Genomic DNA, 17,518 nt, shown 5'->3' on the forward strand with positions numbered 1-17,518 from the left:
TATATATATTACATAATATATATATATTTTTTGAGACGGAGTTTAGCTCTGTCGCCAGGCTGGAGTTCAGTGGCACGATCTTGGCTGACTGCAACCTCCACCTCCCAGGTTCAAGCAATTCTTCTGCCTCAGCCTCCTGAGTAGCTGGGATTACAGGCACGCGCCGCCACGCCCACCTAATTTTTGTATTTTTAGTAGAGACAGGATTTCACCTTGTTGACCAGGATTGTCTCAATCCTGTGATCTGCCCACCTCAGCCTCCCAAAGTGCTGGGATTACAGGTGTGAACCACTGCACCAGGCCTAGATTTTTTAATCCACTATGACAATATCTGTCTTTCAACTGAATGTAAATGCATCTAATGTAATTATTAAAATGTTTGAGTTTAAATCTCTTATCTTCCTGGTTGGTTTCCATTTGTCCCATCTCTCTCTCTCTCTTTTTTTTTTTTTTTTTTTGGGTCTCTTGAAGAGAACAATTTGAAATAATTTAATAGTTTTTTTATTATTCAATTTTGTCTCCACTATTTATTTGTCTTACATCATATTTTTGTAATTGCTCTAAGATTTACTCTCTACATCTTTAACTTATCACAGTCTACAATCAAATAATAATACTCTACTTCACATACATTCTAGGAATCTTACAACAGTCTTTTGCTACTCCTTTTCTCCATATTGTAAACTCCTCAATACATTGTTACTAGTTTTGATTTAAAAAGTCAATTATTACTTAAGGTTTTCAAAAATAAGAAAAATAAACTTCTTTTATACTTACCTACCTTTTTATAATATCAAATGTCCTCAATTCCTTTGTGGAAATCCACATTTCCAATTGATACCATATTCCTTCATTTAACCATTTATTGTAGTTTTAATTTGCTACCAACAAAGTCTCTCAGTTTTTTAATATAAAAATATCTTTTGTTTTGTTTTGTTTTGGTGCTCAGTTTTGAAAGATTTTTATTTTGCTGAGTACAAAACTCCATGTTGATAGAAGTGGAGGGAGAAAGATGACCAGAGAAGCCTGCCAGTAATCAACACTGTGGAGAAACAGAAAGGGTGAACAAAGATAACAGGATTTGTCAATTAAAACATCATTCATGCTCCACAGGACATTGGCTCTGTATTCTTCAGAATTAAGGAGAAAATATAGATAGTAGCTGTAGCTTATTTTTGCAAGAAGATTGGTATTAAAATTAGGAGGCAGAATAATAGACTGATAGGATAGGACAGGATAGGATAGGATAGGATAGAATTTAAACATGCACACACAAAACAAGCGCTAGTTGATAGAGAAAGTTTCAGAATCAAGTAGAGAGAATTGAATTTTGCATTATTAGTTTTTTTTTGCTGTGGAACAAATTCTCACAGATGTAGCAAGTAAAAAAATCATTCCCCATTTATTAGCACCTTTCTATAGGTCAGAAGTCTGGAATAATGTGGTGGGGCTCCTTGCTCAAAGTATCACAAAGCTGAAATCAAGATTTCAGCTGGACTGACTTCTTATCTTCAGGGTCTTGGGCACAAACAGCCTCCAAGCCCATTCCTGTTCTTGGCTGAATTCAGTTCCTTCCGGGTGATGTCCTCATTTCCTCGTTGGTTATTAGCCAGGGCCTGGTCCAGTTTCCAAGAGGCCACTGCACTTCTGGCCATGTGTCCTCCTCCATCTTTAAGCAAGCAATGGTGCTTTGAATCTCTGAAATGCTCTTTTGCAACTATCTGGAGGAACTTCTCTGCTTTTAAAGTAGCTATGTGATGAGGTCAGGCCCACAAGGATAATCTTAATGTCAATTGATTAAAATCTAAGACTTTTAATTATATCAGCAAAACCCCTTCACAGAGATACCTAGATTAGTGCTTGATTGAATAACTGAGAGAAAATGTGTGTACACCAGGGACCAGGAATCTTGGGATTTCAGGGGATGGTGTATTAGAACTCGGCCTACTACACAGTACAAAAGGACCTGACCTAGTTAAAAATAGAGAAAGGGAGAAAGGTATTTCTTTCTCTACCTTGTATGAGATAAGATATGTGATATTTTATTGCATAAAGAATAATGAAACATTAGGGATACTTTATGAAGAAAAGGAGGAAAGTTGATAAATTTAAACCATATGGAAAAATTAGCTGAATATTAGAAAGACAGGTAAAATTAATACTTTGAGGACTATACAATAGAGTAGGTAATTAACATAAGTTAGCATAGGAGTCCAGACTTCTCTGAAGACCTTTTGGAACCTGACAAGGATGTAGCTATGAAGAAATTAGAGATTTACAATAGAGAACATTCAAGCAATTAAGGGATCCTTAGCTGTTAGAGAAGTTACAGTGAATGGCTGAATATGTAGTTTAGAGTGATAAGTTGATCAATAGAAGACAGAAAAGCTCTGAAGTACAGGAAATTGTAGTGTTAAAAATGGGAAATATACATCATAATGAAGAGAAAATAGTAAGTTCAGATATTAGAAATTAATACATGACAAAAAGCTAGAATGCTGATCTTGAATTTAGATCTAGAATCAAAACATTAAAAATACATTTATTTTCATCAGATGATACAAGTTGATTGTAATGACAAAACATGACTATATGATGATGTGTGGCTAGAGATAAAGAACATTATAATATAATAATGGACATAATACATAATATAACATAATAATGTACATGACTGAGGAATTCTGAAGCCAGATGTATTAGTCAGGGTTCTCTGGAGGGACAGAACTAATATATCTCCTATTATATATATATAGGAGGAGCTGAGAAGCAAGGACAGCCAGTCTGAGTCCCAAAACTGAAGAACTTGGAGTCCGATGTTTGAAGGCAGGAAACATCCAGCATGGAAGAAAGATGTAGGCTTGTTTTTCTGCCTGCTTTATATTCTAGCTGCACTGGCAGCTAAGTAGATGGTGCCCACCCAGATTAAGGGTGGGTCTGCCTTTCCCAGCCCACTGACTCAAATGTTAATCTCTTTTGGAAATACCCTTACAGACACACCCAGGATCAATACATTGCATCCTTCAATCCAATCAAGTTGACACTCAGTATTAACCATCACACTAGGATAATAGCTTTTATTTTTTATATTTTTAATGTGGTTTTGTTTTAATCTTTATATATGTACTTGCAAAGCTAGAAGAGTCAAGTAGTTTTTTATTCTAACAAAATAGAGAATTCATTGTGCCCTCTCTCTCTAATTTGCCTGTCTATAGAGGCAACTATTTTCAACTTTTTAGCTGATTTTTTTTGGCATTTACCTCCATACTTCAAATATCAGAATTATATTGTTATGTCTTGACTTTTTGTTCAATTCTTAGGTATTCTCTACTTATTTTCTCCTATAAAGAAATGAGGTTTAGCACTGTTTTACTCTCATACACTCAGCTCTTACCACAAATGTATACCTCTTTTCTTTTTCTCTCTGCATCTCTCTTTCTCTTTTTCTCTCTCTTTCACACACACACACACACACACACTCAATCTTCCCCATGTTATCGATATAGTTATAAGTTTGATTACATCCGTGTTTACACAATTATGTGTATGTAAATGCTATTCTAAGCTATTTTGCATACTAAAACTATTTCTCCTTTCTTAATCAAATTTTTCACCCTCTGGAGTTAAAAATTACCTGATTTTTGCATACTTTTTTTATGATGTACTTAACACTAAGTCAAATCTAAGCTCTTCACCGATTGTCTAAATCTCGTTTTAAAATGCAACATTTAATTGATAAAATATATCTTTTGAAGACATCTCTTCTGAGGACTTCTAACCTGCCCCATTCTGGACTGATTTTCCTTTATGCCTGCTATACATCTATCTTTGTGGAATTTTCATGTTGCCGTGACCCAAAAGATGCTCTTTACTTTTTCCTATATTTTCTATAGTCCATGCTTCCATCTTTGTTGGTACATAACCTTATTTTAATGAAGCTCATTTAGCGTAGTTTCTTGATAAAATTACCTAGTAGATTATTTTTACAAACATTGAACATCTCTACCATAGTACTGATTTATGATTTGGCTGAGTATCAAACCCTAGGTTTTAAATAATTTTCCCTTAAAATCTTGTAGACAATGCTTCATTGTCTGTAGTTTCCAGTGTTGTTCATAAACAGCCTGAAGCCTTTCTAACTCCTGAGACTTTTCATGTGATTCATTTTTGTTCCCTCCCCGGAAGTCATAAAATCTTATCTTTGCCCTCAGGGTTCTACAGTTTCATGTTGATGTACCTTGATATGGGTCCATTTTGCTGAGTCTATTTTGCTGAGCGCAGAGTGGGGCTTTTACTCTCACAACCCAAGTCCTTCAATTGTAAGAAATATTCTCAGTTATTTAGTTGATAGTTTTCTCTCTTCAGTTTTTATTATTCTCTCTCTTTCTGGCACTTCTGTTACCTGGATGTTATACTTCCTTTAGTTTTTCTTTCATTTTCTTATATTCCTTTCACTTAATTTTCCTTTCTTCTGTTTTAATTTTATATTTCTGTGCTTTGAAGGAGATTTTCTCACCTTTATATTTGGATATTGCAATAGAATTTTTTAAAATTGTGCTGAATCCTTTTTTAATAAAAATGTCTTATTTCTCTAAGCATATCAATAAAATTCTTTTTTCATGCATAGTCCCAATTTACAAAATTTCTTATTTTTTCTCTGTATATTTTGATCCTTTTTTTTTTTTAACTTGGAAGTTCACAGATGGCTGGTGATCCTTGGGTGTCTGCTAATATTTAAAAGTAGGGTATTTAAAAGTTACCTTGGAATATCGAGTCCCCAAATGAAGCGTGTAACTGTAATCTTCGCTATAGGTTAAGCCACTGTCTTAAAAAAAGTGTATTCATGTTTTTTCTGTTGGCTAAGTAGATTCTCCATATAATGATCTTTCAATAGCCTAGAGGTTATAATCTTGGCTGCTGTCATTCTGGAAGACATGTTGGGGAGGGAGCTAGGGGATCAATATTCAGTATTATAAATGTTAATTTAATTATCCTATGTTCAACAGAATCCTCTACCTTCAAATGTCTCCCAGATTAGAAACCTTCTATCTTGCCCACCTCCGGTCTTTTTTTGGTACAAAATAAAATAAATCCTTTGGAGGTATGCAATGATTGAGAAGACCTGAGGTTCTAATTGTTTCTTTGTTCTTTTTTAAATTGCTTTTTTACTCATTGATTTTATTGAGGAATAACAGGCATGCAATAAATCCCTTCTATTGAAAGTATACAACCCAATAAATTTTGATAGTATATTTGCTCATGACCACACAACCACAATCAATATACAGAATATATCCATCACCCGCAAAATATTCCTCACATCCCTTGAAGTCAATTCTTACTTTAGTCCTTACCCCAGGCAACTACTATAGACAATTTTGCAATTTATATAAATGTAATACAGCTTGTAATCTTTTGTGTCTTGCTTCTTTCACAATAATGATTTTGAGACTTATCCACGTTGTTGTGTTTACAATGATTTGCTTCTTTTATTACTGAGTATTATTCCATGGTATAAATGTACGTCCTTTATTTTATTCATTTAACTATAAATGGACTCTTGAGGTGTTTCTAATTTTTGACCATTTCAAATGAAGCTGTTGTGAACATTTGTTTATAAATATTTATGTGGACATATGCTTTTGTTTCCATTCCATAAATACTAGATGTGTAAGATTACATTTCTAAGAAACTATCAGTTTTTCAAAGTGATTGGACCATTTTATAGGTACTCCACATCCTTGTCAACACCTGTTATTATCCATGTTTATAATTTTAGCCATCCTAATGGGTGTATGGTTTTAACTGTTGCTTAAAGTTTCCAACTACTCATCCTTGTTTTAATCCACCTTGCCCTCATTTCCATCAGAAAACTGGCACTACAAATTTTTAATTTTTTAACGGTATTCTGTAGTATAGATAAGGTTGTTTCTTGGATTTTTGCCGTGAGTTAAGAGTTCAGTCTTTCCCAGATTGCTAAATCAGTTACTATCTGTTCATATGCTTTCTGTCTTCCAAAGTACAGTTGTGATGGTGTCTACTCTACTTATCTTTGTCCTATATGTGTTCACATTCAAAAATCCCCTTATTTTTATCTTAGTGGGATTCTTGACGGGAATATAAAAACAGGTTGTATTTAATTCATCATCTTCATCCCTCTGGTATTTAACAGGTATATTTAACATTTAAAATTGTTGTCAGAGCACAGACAAGGTTAGAGATAAAACAATTAATTAGATGTTAAGATAAATACTATGCAAATAATTAAAGAAATGATGATGTAATGCAAATAATGAAATGATGGTGTAAGATACATAAGTGTATATTCAAAAAGGTGTACATATTAAAAGGGAGTCCTTTTTAAAAATTATTATTATGTTGGCATGATCGTTTGACAGGGCCTTGAGGAAAAATAAGGGGTTAATATGTCCTATTTTTCAGAGATCTGGGGGAAGTAGTAGGAGAATAAATTTGTTGGAGAGAGATATAGAAAATATAAGGTACCTCACTAAAGTAGGAGAAGGACTACACTTACATTGAGGCATTTTGATTTTGTTTTAAACATTGAGTGCGTTGTTGCAATAACAGCTCCTCAAGGTGTCATATTTGATATGAAATATACATTCAGATATTTCTGGGGGTCTCATTCAAAGTTTTCATGGAATAGAAAAATAAAATTTAAATGATTTGGATGATCTTGTTCACCATTCTATGCTTTCAATGTATTATCTTGAATGAGTGACTTCAAAGATATACATTTTGTTTTCACATTATTCTTTGATGTGTCACATTATTTGTCAGTGTATTGCCACACTGGAATTTAAGTGTTATAGGAACGATGTTTTCTTATACAGTAGAATTATTAATGAAAAAATTCAATTACTTTAACATATGGTTCAATAGGAATATTAATGAGAAAATTCAATTACTTTAACATACTGTTCAATTAAAGGAAGAGTTATATTCCATCGCTAAAGGAAAGTAACAAATAATACATTTTTTCTACAACATAATCTCCTCTAAAGCGTTTTGAAACATAATTCTGAACTATCATTTATCTGGAGAAGTATAACCAGAATGAAGATATCCTAGAAAAAAAAAAATGTAATAGAGAAAAGTTTAAAAGAATCAGAATTGTTGAACCTTGAATAAATATTTAGGATGAGCGTAATAAATCTATTAGATTACTTTACTCCAAAGGTTCTTATGTGAAAGCTGAGATAGATATATTGAGTGTACATACAGATAATAAATAATCTTTTTATAGGATGTAATATTCTGAATTGGGAGGGATGCTGATTATTGGAGCTCTTTCTAACTCTCGAAGAGCTTACTGGTTAAGCTCATAGCATTATAGTCACATTCAGAACAAAGTATCTAGTCTGCAAGCTTAATCATACAGCATAAATGCTGGCCTTTGAAAGGTCAGTTAAGCTACCTGCGTTTGAGAATGGCTCTTTGAAGAAATGTATCAATAAATCAAGGAAGCAGAAATGTAAAATGTATGTTACAATTTTCTGATAGTTAAACTTGCTAGCTGTCAAAGTTTAGTCCTTCATATATTTTTAAATATCTGTGATTAGAAATTAAGCTAAACAAGGCTAAATTACTCATTATATTTTACATTTGATATGTGGAAAAACCCATCACAGTTTTGAAGTAACATTATATAGAAAGGGTTAAATTCTAAGCTATTTATGTACAAGGCTAATTCTTACCAGGTATTTACTGATGTAAAGCTAGAATGATATAGCTTAATCTTACATTCAGTTAAACCATATCACAAACTAGAAAGATTAAAGTGCATTGGGTAGCCACTTCTTATAATGGTCTCCAAAGAAACTACTATAGATAAACAAAGCTAAGATTTTAAAATACGCACTTGATAAACAACCTAGCATTCACTTTTATCTGCTTTATCAAAGTTGCTGTTTTTAAAAAGGGGGGGAAAAACCCTAGTTTCTTTTTTTTAACAAATGTCCAAATGCAACTGAAGAAGTTGGTAGGAACATTTTAAAGTTAATTTTTTTAACCTTTTACAGAAAGTTCCGAGTGGCAAGATGCAGTCAATATATCCAACTAAGGATTTTTAACTACTGTTAAATAATACAGTTTTTGCTTCTGTGTTCTTAATGGCTTTAAATTTATTTTCCAGTGTTTAGGCAATAAATCTATAATTTAAATGATAATTGTATTTCTGTAAAACTAGATAGCAAAAATAAGAGTGGTGAGAAATACAATAAATCAAGCCATCAAATTGACATGGTATAATGTGAAGAGTTGCGTGAGACAAAGCAATATCTTCTTTGGGAGAAATTTTGAATGGAGCAGTTAAGACATGTGGTCTTACCTAGACAATAGGTCAAATAAACTAGCTACAGTCTTCCTTGTTTGTAAAAATAATGACATACATCAGCAGTAGACCAGCAGTAAGAGTTTCCTGTTTTCCTTTCAAACTGTTGACTGTTAAAAACACACCTGTAATATAGCTTGCTATTTCTGCATTCACTTGTTGTCCATTGAACTTAATATATTAAAATTTCCCAGTTATGATTAAAGATAAAACACTCTAACATTTTATTTCAGAAAATGATTCAGGGATTAATACGTATATTTCATTGTTGGTTCTGCCCTTAGTCTATGCAGCTATCAGATTTATGTTGCTTCCATAATGGAGACCATTCTGCAACCCGAAGATCATTTACTTGATAAAATTCACATTGCTACTCACCAAATACTATAACTAGATAAGCATGCACTAAGCCACCCAGCACCAAGATGAATTAAATTTATGTTGCACTATTTGTAAAAATTAAATCACAGCTTTTTAGTGATCTGTGAAATTCTACATTTGAGAGCATTTCTGAAATGCTATACCAAGGCTTGAAATATTTACATACTAAAGAATCTATTTCAAACCCAGAACAAAATGATTAACATGTTACATGGAAATAAAGAGGTAGCAATGGAACTTTATAATACAGACAGTGCCTGAAAATTTATTCCTTTTTAGACCAAATTAAGTGGTGAGTACCTATATAATTTTTTTTCTTGATTGACTGTAAGGCAAAAAAAATCTATCTCAATTTAAAGCTACTTGTTTATAGCAAGTAGCATATCTATTAAAGTACTATTCTGAGTTTCATATAGACCTGTTATCTGTATCCTGTAACATGACAACTCAGTATAAACATACCTTCAAAATGCAGTCCAAGTGTACAAAGATTATTCACCTGATCATGGCTGAAGTAGAGGTGGTTAGGTAATGATTTGGCTGCAAAAGTAGCCAAAAGCATTTTTAAGAACGCAACTAGTCAAATGCTCCTGTAAACTTTTAGAAAGACAAGAATGTTGAAATTATTAATTAAAATGAAAATGTCAAGCTTATGTGTTTATATAAATGTTTGAAATAATTTTATTTTCTTAATAGTTTATGCATCTGTAATGAATTGACTTTCATTTTGTTTAAAATGTTTTTGTTTTATTGAACAAATGTTCAGGGATTTTTTTTTTTTAGTTAATGAAACATATAATCTTTTTGGAAATTAATTTTGAGAAATACCCTATGTGTTAACCAGTTTTATGATCTTGAAGCAATCATTTCACCTTAGGATTTGAGGGAAGCTTACTTTTCCCATCCACTAACTGAGGAGATTGGACAGATGATTTCTAAGTCTTTCCAAATATTACATAAGCTTGGATTTGCAAAGTGCATATAACATTTAATTTCAAAAGGTAGCGTTTGTTAGGAAAAACTAGAAACTGAATGATGATTAAGTTTCATTTTATCAAGGACTATTCAAGGAGGCAGAAACATCGAAAAAAGTGGAATGGAGGAGACGCTGATTAAAAAATAAAGACATTACCTCATCACTTTTTCAAAACTGAAACCCTTCACCACCAAAAATATCATGAAGACTGAAATTGAAAATCTAAACATAAACTGAAACAATAGCATAGCAACAGAAGATAATATGCTTTCTATTTCAGAAAAAAATGATTATTTAAAGAAAAATCAAAATACTCTCCAGAATAGATGTATAAATAATTTACCATTCTAAATATAATGGATTATAGTCTCTAGAGTGTTTGTAAATACAGCTATCACTCATTATAAATGAACATAAGCTACAGAAAATTGAAACTTAAAAAACTAAAAAAAGGAACTAATGTGTTTTAAATCATGTGAAATCATGAAATTAAGAAATTTTAAAGATGTAGTACATTATATGCTAGAGCATAGTACTCCTTAGTGAAATAGTCAAATAGAGAGAGAGAGAGAGAGCACGAGAGAGAAAACTTCTTAAGATCAAGGAGTATCCAGTGATGGATGGCATGCCTGTGATCCCATGGATGGAAAAGAGACATTTGAAATGCCAGTGTTAGAAAAGATGGTACGTGTTTTCAGAAATGCTTTTAAGTGTGGCAATTTTAGCAAAGAAAAAAATGAGTTATTATTGTAGGATCTACACACAGTAGGATGAGAATTATTATTATCATAAAATATTTAACTTTTTCATTATAGTTTTCAAATAGGCTTTGAGAAAATTATTTTTTCCTGTGTTTGGGTAGTTAGCCTTCTCCATAAAAATAATTATAGCTTTAACAAGTTCGTTGGACTAAACACACAAAAACACTGCAAAATCTGCCCAAAAATAGTCTAAGTCAAATTTCTCTTAGAAATAAATTGGTTGTTTCCATGTGGAGAATTCCAGACAGTGTGCAGCATATGGTGAACAGATTCTAAAATTTGGATTGAAAGACCTTCAGTACAATACATATTAAAAGATCATAGAATTGTAATATGTTCAATTTCATCAGAGTCCTTAATTTTGGTTGATTCTCACCCTCTATACCTCTCTCTCCTACTACTACTGATCACCCAACCAATGGTGGCTATTAGGAGGCCATGACAAGTGATGTAATTTAAAACAGGCCCAAGTGTTTCAGTGTGACCTAACTAAAGCCATTTGCTGATAAACTACTTGGTATTTGGGAAAAGTGACTTGTGAATTACTGTTCAGGGGAAGACTTTCTGTTCACATACATTTAACATAGCCCACTACTATGTTAGCTTTTGCATTATTGTCTCCAAAATATGACAAAAGCATATTTAGAGGACTCCCCATCTTCAACCAATTTTCAGTGTAGCCTCCATTTTCCAAGCTTACATTGACATTACCTATTAAAATAACTTCAAGCACACATATATCTTAAAAAGCCATTTTCCCTGAGGCTGTACTGTGATGATCAACAGCAATTGCCTTGTTAGGAAAGACAATTTTATCAGTGTATTTTGAGTCATTCTGCCTAAAGTGAAAATTACATTGAGCAAAAAATCCACTAAAATTGTATATTTTACATTGTTATGACAGGAACTTAAAATATTTCACCTAAAATCTTAGTGAAGTGCTTCAAAACAAATGTCATTAGATATTTTTCTCACTTTCAGTTTTAAATAGACAGATGATTTTCTATGTAATGTTTTAATATTTAAGCTATGGTGTTTACATAGATCACTAATAAAATACCCGTCAAGTACTTACTGGTTCTTTGAAGAGAGAGAGAGAAAAAAAAAAGAGGACTTAGTGTTCTTTCTTTTAAGTAGTAAAGTTAAATATAGCCCCAACAGAAAGTCTAGGAACACCTAACATAAGCTAAGGTTTTTATTTACACCCCTTTCCAAAGAACAGCAATATATCAGTCTTTTACAAATAATCTATTTATTCATTTAAAAATATATTCTGAGTACCCGCTATGTGCCAGGGATTTTTTTTCTTATTTCAATTTCAAGCTTCTCATCAACTATTTTAATATTCGTGCCTATTTTACCAGGATTTAAAATTCTACTATCTTAAATATTTTCGTTATTATACTGTTTATAACAAGTATACTTTTATAAGCTAAATGTGTTATCAAAAGAATCAGAAGACTATGCTGTTAAAATTTAATCATTTTTCTTGTTAATCTGTAATATCTCTCATAAAAGATACTTCTTCTGTTCTGAAATCCTCACTACATACAATTCTTATTTTCATTGTAAGAAAAAAAATTCTCAGCTTTTATCTCCAATTAACCGTTAACTTACTACAATCTTACTTTCCCACTTTTCCACTGAAACTCCTCTTAATGTCATCAATAGCTACCATTTTGCCAAATGCTAAGGACTTTACTCTGTCTTTATCTTTAAAGTTTCAGCAGCCTTTAACAAAGGAGATCCCATGTCTTTTCTGAAATACTTCTCTCTGTTGGCTTCCATGATGCCAATATCTTCTATTTCTTTCTTTCGTCACTAGCTACTCCTGCTCCTCACTTTTGCCTCTCTTCTTCTACCCACAACCTACATGTTAGAGTAACTTAGAGCCAAGTGCCAGGCCCCCTCCTCCTTTCTGGCTATGCCATTTCCTGGATGATCTCATCTAGTTGGCTGGCTAAAATAATACTTATATCAGTGGATCTCATTCCTATTGGATCTAAGGCCTTCTGTTATATAAAATATTTTATTACACTGCCATCTTTACTATCCCCACATAAAATTTACAAATACTGTAAATTACTTAGAGACATGATTAGAAAAAAAGTCAATATAGCAGCCTAACTCAAAGAAAAAATAAAAGGAAATTAATTTACAATAAAATAATATGATTTAACATGTAAATTTTTAGAAATGTCTTTATTAGTAGACATACCCATAGGTAATGTTTGTACCTATTTATAATGAATTTATAAGTGAGACAATCAAAAGCCATTATATACAAGAAGCAAACAAATATAAAAAAAGGTGCAGAGAGGTAGAAATGGGCTTGAGAATAAAATCTAGTTTAGAATGTTATAATAAATACAATTCAATTGTATATGGGAAGAAAATAACTATAATGGGAATAAGAAAAGTGGCCAAGATAAATTTCAGACTGTTGAAGTGGAACCAATAAGAAAGTTTGATATTCTATTAAGGAACTTTTTTCTTAGTACCAAAATAATTCCTATGTTATTACATGGTATGAAGTAGTGATAAAGTATCTCAAAATTTCAAACATACTTTCTCTCTTAAAATTCTACCACAAATGGAAGTCTACATTTAGTCTCTGGTACTTAAGGAGACACAGGACTCTACTTCAATGGGCAACAGGGACTAGAGTATAGATAGAAAGAGAAGCAGAAATATAAGAGGATATAGAGAAGTTGTGTTACACCTCTGGGGACAGAACGTCTGAGAAACAATAGGCAGCCCCAAAACAAATATAACATTTCCATGTTATTTTCACTTTAGTCATTTCTTATCTTGGCAGTGATATATCTTTTTAAAGTTTTATTAATGACATTCCTTAATACATCTGCACTATTTTAATTAACATTTGGTTCTGAGTCTGTTGCAAGGGGTTTCATCTGTTACATCAGGGCTACATTACAGCACTAAAACTACTGATTTTTAATAGCTGCATTACAGCACTGAAATGTGTTACCACTAAATATATGGTTGGAAATGCAAGAATACATCAAGAACGAGACAGATAAACAGAGTAGACAAATTTATTTCATGATTTTAAGACAATATATTTGCTTTCCTTCTCCTTAACTATCTTTTTTATAAGTTATTGGGCTTCTTATGTAACTGCTTGCTGAATAAAAAAGAATTATCATGCAATTAACTACTACCAATTTATCTTTACAAGGTATTCAGTTGGAGAGAACATTGAAATATCGTGTAGGACATGGGCCGATACTTTGTTTTTCCAAATTTTTGTACACCACGGCTGGTCATCTAGCATTCTCAGCCACTGACAGCCAAATGTCAATAGAACCCCCCAAATCATTGTGACGTCTAAGTAATGCCCACATACAATTTCCAGACATTCCAGGATGGCAATGCAATGTTCACTATGAACCACAGATCTCTATGTGGACAACCTTGTGCCCAAATCAGACTCATATCCAACTGCCTACTTGACAAATACCTAGTTGTTTTATTTGATAATTTCCTTTCCATACCCCCAACATCTAATCTGCAACACATCCTATTCAGTTTATTTCCAACAGATATTTAAAATACATTCAATTCTTTCTATTTCCACTATCACTTCTCTAGTCCAAGTCTTGACTAGTTCTCCCTTCGACCGATGTGGTAGTCTACTAATTGTTTTTTAGTAGTCCATTGTTTATCCTTATTTCAAATACAACCACCAGTATAAACATTTTAAGACATACATCAGATCATACTACTCCTTCATGTAAAATCCTTCAATGAATGCCTAATGTGCTAGATTAAATCTTAAGTTTTCCTATGGTTTGTAAGGTTTTTGATGACTCCATTCTATTTCCTTGATTTCACTACATGAATTCTTCCTTTGCTCATTCTGTTTCAGGTACACTGGCCCACTTTGTGTTTTTTCATGCAAACTGTTTTTGTACCAGGGTATCATTTTTCTTTTCCAAGAATGCCCATTACCACAGTTTCTATTTGGTGTGCTCATTTTAATTCTACTGGTCTCAGTCCAAATGTTACCTTCTCTAACATGTTTTCCCTAATCATACCATCTAATTGGATTCTCTTGATTATTTGATATCTTTCTTTCCAAGTGTTCATTATATTGTCATTATTTGTGTACTCTTGTGTTTCCATGCTTTTTATTTTTCTTTCATACCAGAAAACATGTTCCACAAAAGCAGGAAACTTGTCTCTCTTGTGCTTCACCATATCCCCAGATTTTAGCAAATGGCAGAGCACCAATAAAAATGTGTTAAATTAATAAAACATTTAAAAACTCCATCTATAAATCATATAGCAAAAAGTATTCTAAATTCTCCAAAATATGGTGTCTTTTAAATTTGTTTGATTAAAGCTTTAAAAGAGAAAACCATTTCTTTCTTCTAATATTGATACTGAGAAGAAAACTAAAGTTGGCAAATACTTTTTGGATTGACATTATGATCTTTTAGTGATGTATAAATCAGGCAGTAAGTTGGCTCAGAGATAACTCAAGGGTTCTACCTGTACATTGTCTCCTAATAATATAACTTCCATTTTGCCTACTGGGAATTATAATTCTATAAAAGACTGATTGATAATTTATCAAACAAGGCCTTGAAATGGGGAAAGAAGAATGGAAGTAAGTACTTTCCAATGAAATCCAGTACCTTTCCTAACTTGAACCACAGACTACAACTCTACATATGCCTCAGGCATCATGAAGTAGATGAGAGAAGAACAGTGTAAGAAATGTATAGGGGGAGTGTGGCAAATCAGAAAGGAAAGGCAATGATATGTGAATTTATACACTGAGCAGACATGGGGGAAAAGATTTAATATAACCAACAAATTTAAAACACTTAAAAATGACTTCAATCATATTGACAACACTTTTTAAAAATTTTATTTTATTTTAATTTTTAAATGGATTTTATTTTTCAAAACAGTTTTAGAATTACAGCAAACTTTTGCAGAAAATGCACAGTTCCTGTATACCCTCAGCACATATGCACGGCCCCTCCCACTATTAACATCTTGCACCAGAGCAGTATATTTGTTACCATCAATGAGCCTACATTCACACATCATTATTACCCAATGTCATTATGTTAGGGTTCACTGTCGGTATTGTACATTCTATTGGTTTTAACATATATATATATAACAGTATGTATGCATCCACCATTATAGTATTATAGGGAATAGTTTCACTGACCTAAAAATCCTTTGTACTCCACCTATTCATCCTTCCCTCTACCCTAATTTCTGACTACTGTTGATCTTTTCACTGTTTACATAACTTTGCCTTTTTCAGAATGTCATATAGCTGGAATTATATAGTACACAGCCTTTTCAGATTAGCTTCTTTATCTTGGTAATATGCATTTAATGTTCCTCTGTGTCTTTTTCGATGGCTTCATATGTCATTTCATTTTAGCACTGAACAATATTCCACTGTCTGAATCATAGGATATGTATCCATTGACCTCCTGAAGGGCATCTTGCTTCCTTCCAACTTTTGGCAATTATGAATAAAGCTGCTATAAGCATCCATATACAGGTTTTTATGTGGACATACATTTTCAGTTCATTTGGGTAAATACCAAGGAGCATGATTGCTGGGTCATATGGTAAGAGTGTGTTGAGTTTTGTAAGAAACTCCCAAACTGTCTTCTAAAGTGACTGTACCATTTTGCACTCTCACCAGCAATCAATGCCTGTTGCTTCATGTCCTCACCAATATTTGGTGTTATCAGTGTTTAGGATTTTTGCCATTCCAATTCTATTAGATGTGTATAATATCTCATTGTTGTTTTAATTTGAAAATTACTGATGATATATGATGTTGAGCATCTTTTCATATGCTTATTTTCCATGTGTATATTTTCTTTGGTGAGGTGTCTGTTCAGGTTTTTTTGCCCATTTTTTAATCTAGCTGTTCATTTTTGATTGTTGCATTTTGAGATTTATTTGTATATTTTAGATAACCATCTTTTATTAGGAAAAAAAGTCAATGTTTCTTTTGGATATGTCTTTTGCAAATATTTTCTCCCAAACTGTAAGAAATCTTCTCATTCTCTTGACAGTGTCTTCTGGAGAACAGAAAATTTTAATTTCAGTGGAGTCCAACTTATCAATTATTTCTTTCATGGATTCTGCTTTTGATATTGTATCTGTAAAGTCATTGCTATACCCAACATCATGTAGATTTTCTCCTGTTATATTCTAAAAGTTTCATAGTTTTGAATTTTACATTTAGGTGTATGATCCACTTTGAGTTAATTTTTATGAAGGGTGTAAGGTCTGTGTCTAGATTTAATCATTTCTGTGTAGATGTCCAATTGTTGGACACCATTTGTTGAACAGGTTATTTTTTCTCCATTATGTTGCTTTTGCTCCTTTGTTGAAGGTCAGTTGAATATATAAATATGAGTCTGTTTCTGGGCTTTTTATTCTGTTCCATTGATCTATTTGTCTATTTTTCCATCAATATCACACTGCTTTGATTATAATGGCTTTATAGTAAGTCTTGGAGTTGGGTAGTGTCAGTCCTCCAACTTTGTTCTTCTCCTTCAATATTGTGTTGGCTGTTCTGGGTCTTTTCTGTCTCCATATCAACTTTAGTAACCAATGTTTTATTTTAAAACTACACCTTCAGATCTCGTAACACTAGATGTATGTATGTCAACATACATTACATATGTATATGATAGACATACTCTCAAAATTACTGTGAAATAGGTTTTAATCAATGGTATTTATTTTAAATATCAAGACAAATGACTTCTGAGTGGAAGTGCTCAATAAATACAAAACTATCATAATCATTGCCATCATCATTATTATTAAGAGCAACAATCTTTTCCACAGAGGTTGGAAACTCTGGTTAGGTGACTTGCCCAATATCAGAGCTGGCAAGTGTTTAAGAGGATTCAAATCCAAGTCGATTGACTTCAAGCTTAGTGTTATTTCCACTCCTGCGTGCTATGAATGTTGAGGCAGTAAATGCACTCTTAAATCATTTTTCCCATTTTTTTAACCAGATAAAAC

General features: G+C 32.5%; 1 long non-coding RNA gene across 1 annotated transcript in view; it reads right to left on the bottom strand.

Moving 5' to 3' along the window:
- Nucleotides 1-407: 407 nt before the first annotated feature.
- Nucleotides 408-17,518, bottom strand: part of LOC107969669 (uncharacterized) — a 58,398-nt gene continuing 41,287 nt past the window's right edge. The window contains exon 3 of the long non-coding RNA XR_001711630.3: nt 408-1,042. This is a non-coding gene — a long non-coding RNA (uncharacterized LOC107969669). The remainder of the gene's footprint in view (nt 1,043-17,518) is intronic.

Source organism: Pan troglodytes, chromosome 1 (assembly GCF_028858775.2).
Source record: "Pan troglodytes isolate AG18354 chromosome 1, NHGRI_mPanTro3-v2.0_pri, whole genome shotgun sequence".
Classification (NCBI taxonomy): Eukaryota; Metazoa; Chordata; class Mammalia; order Primates; family Hominidae; genus Pan; species Pan troglodytes.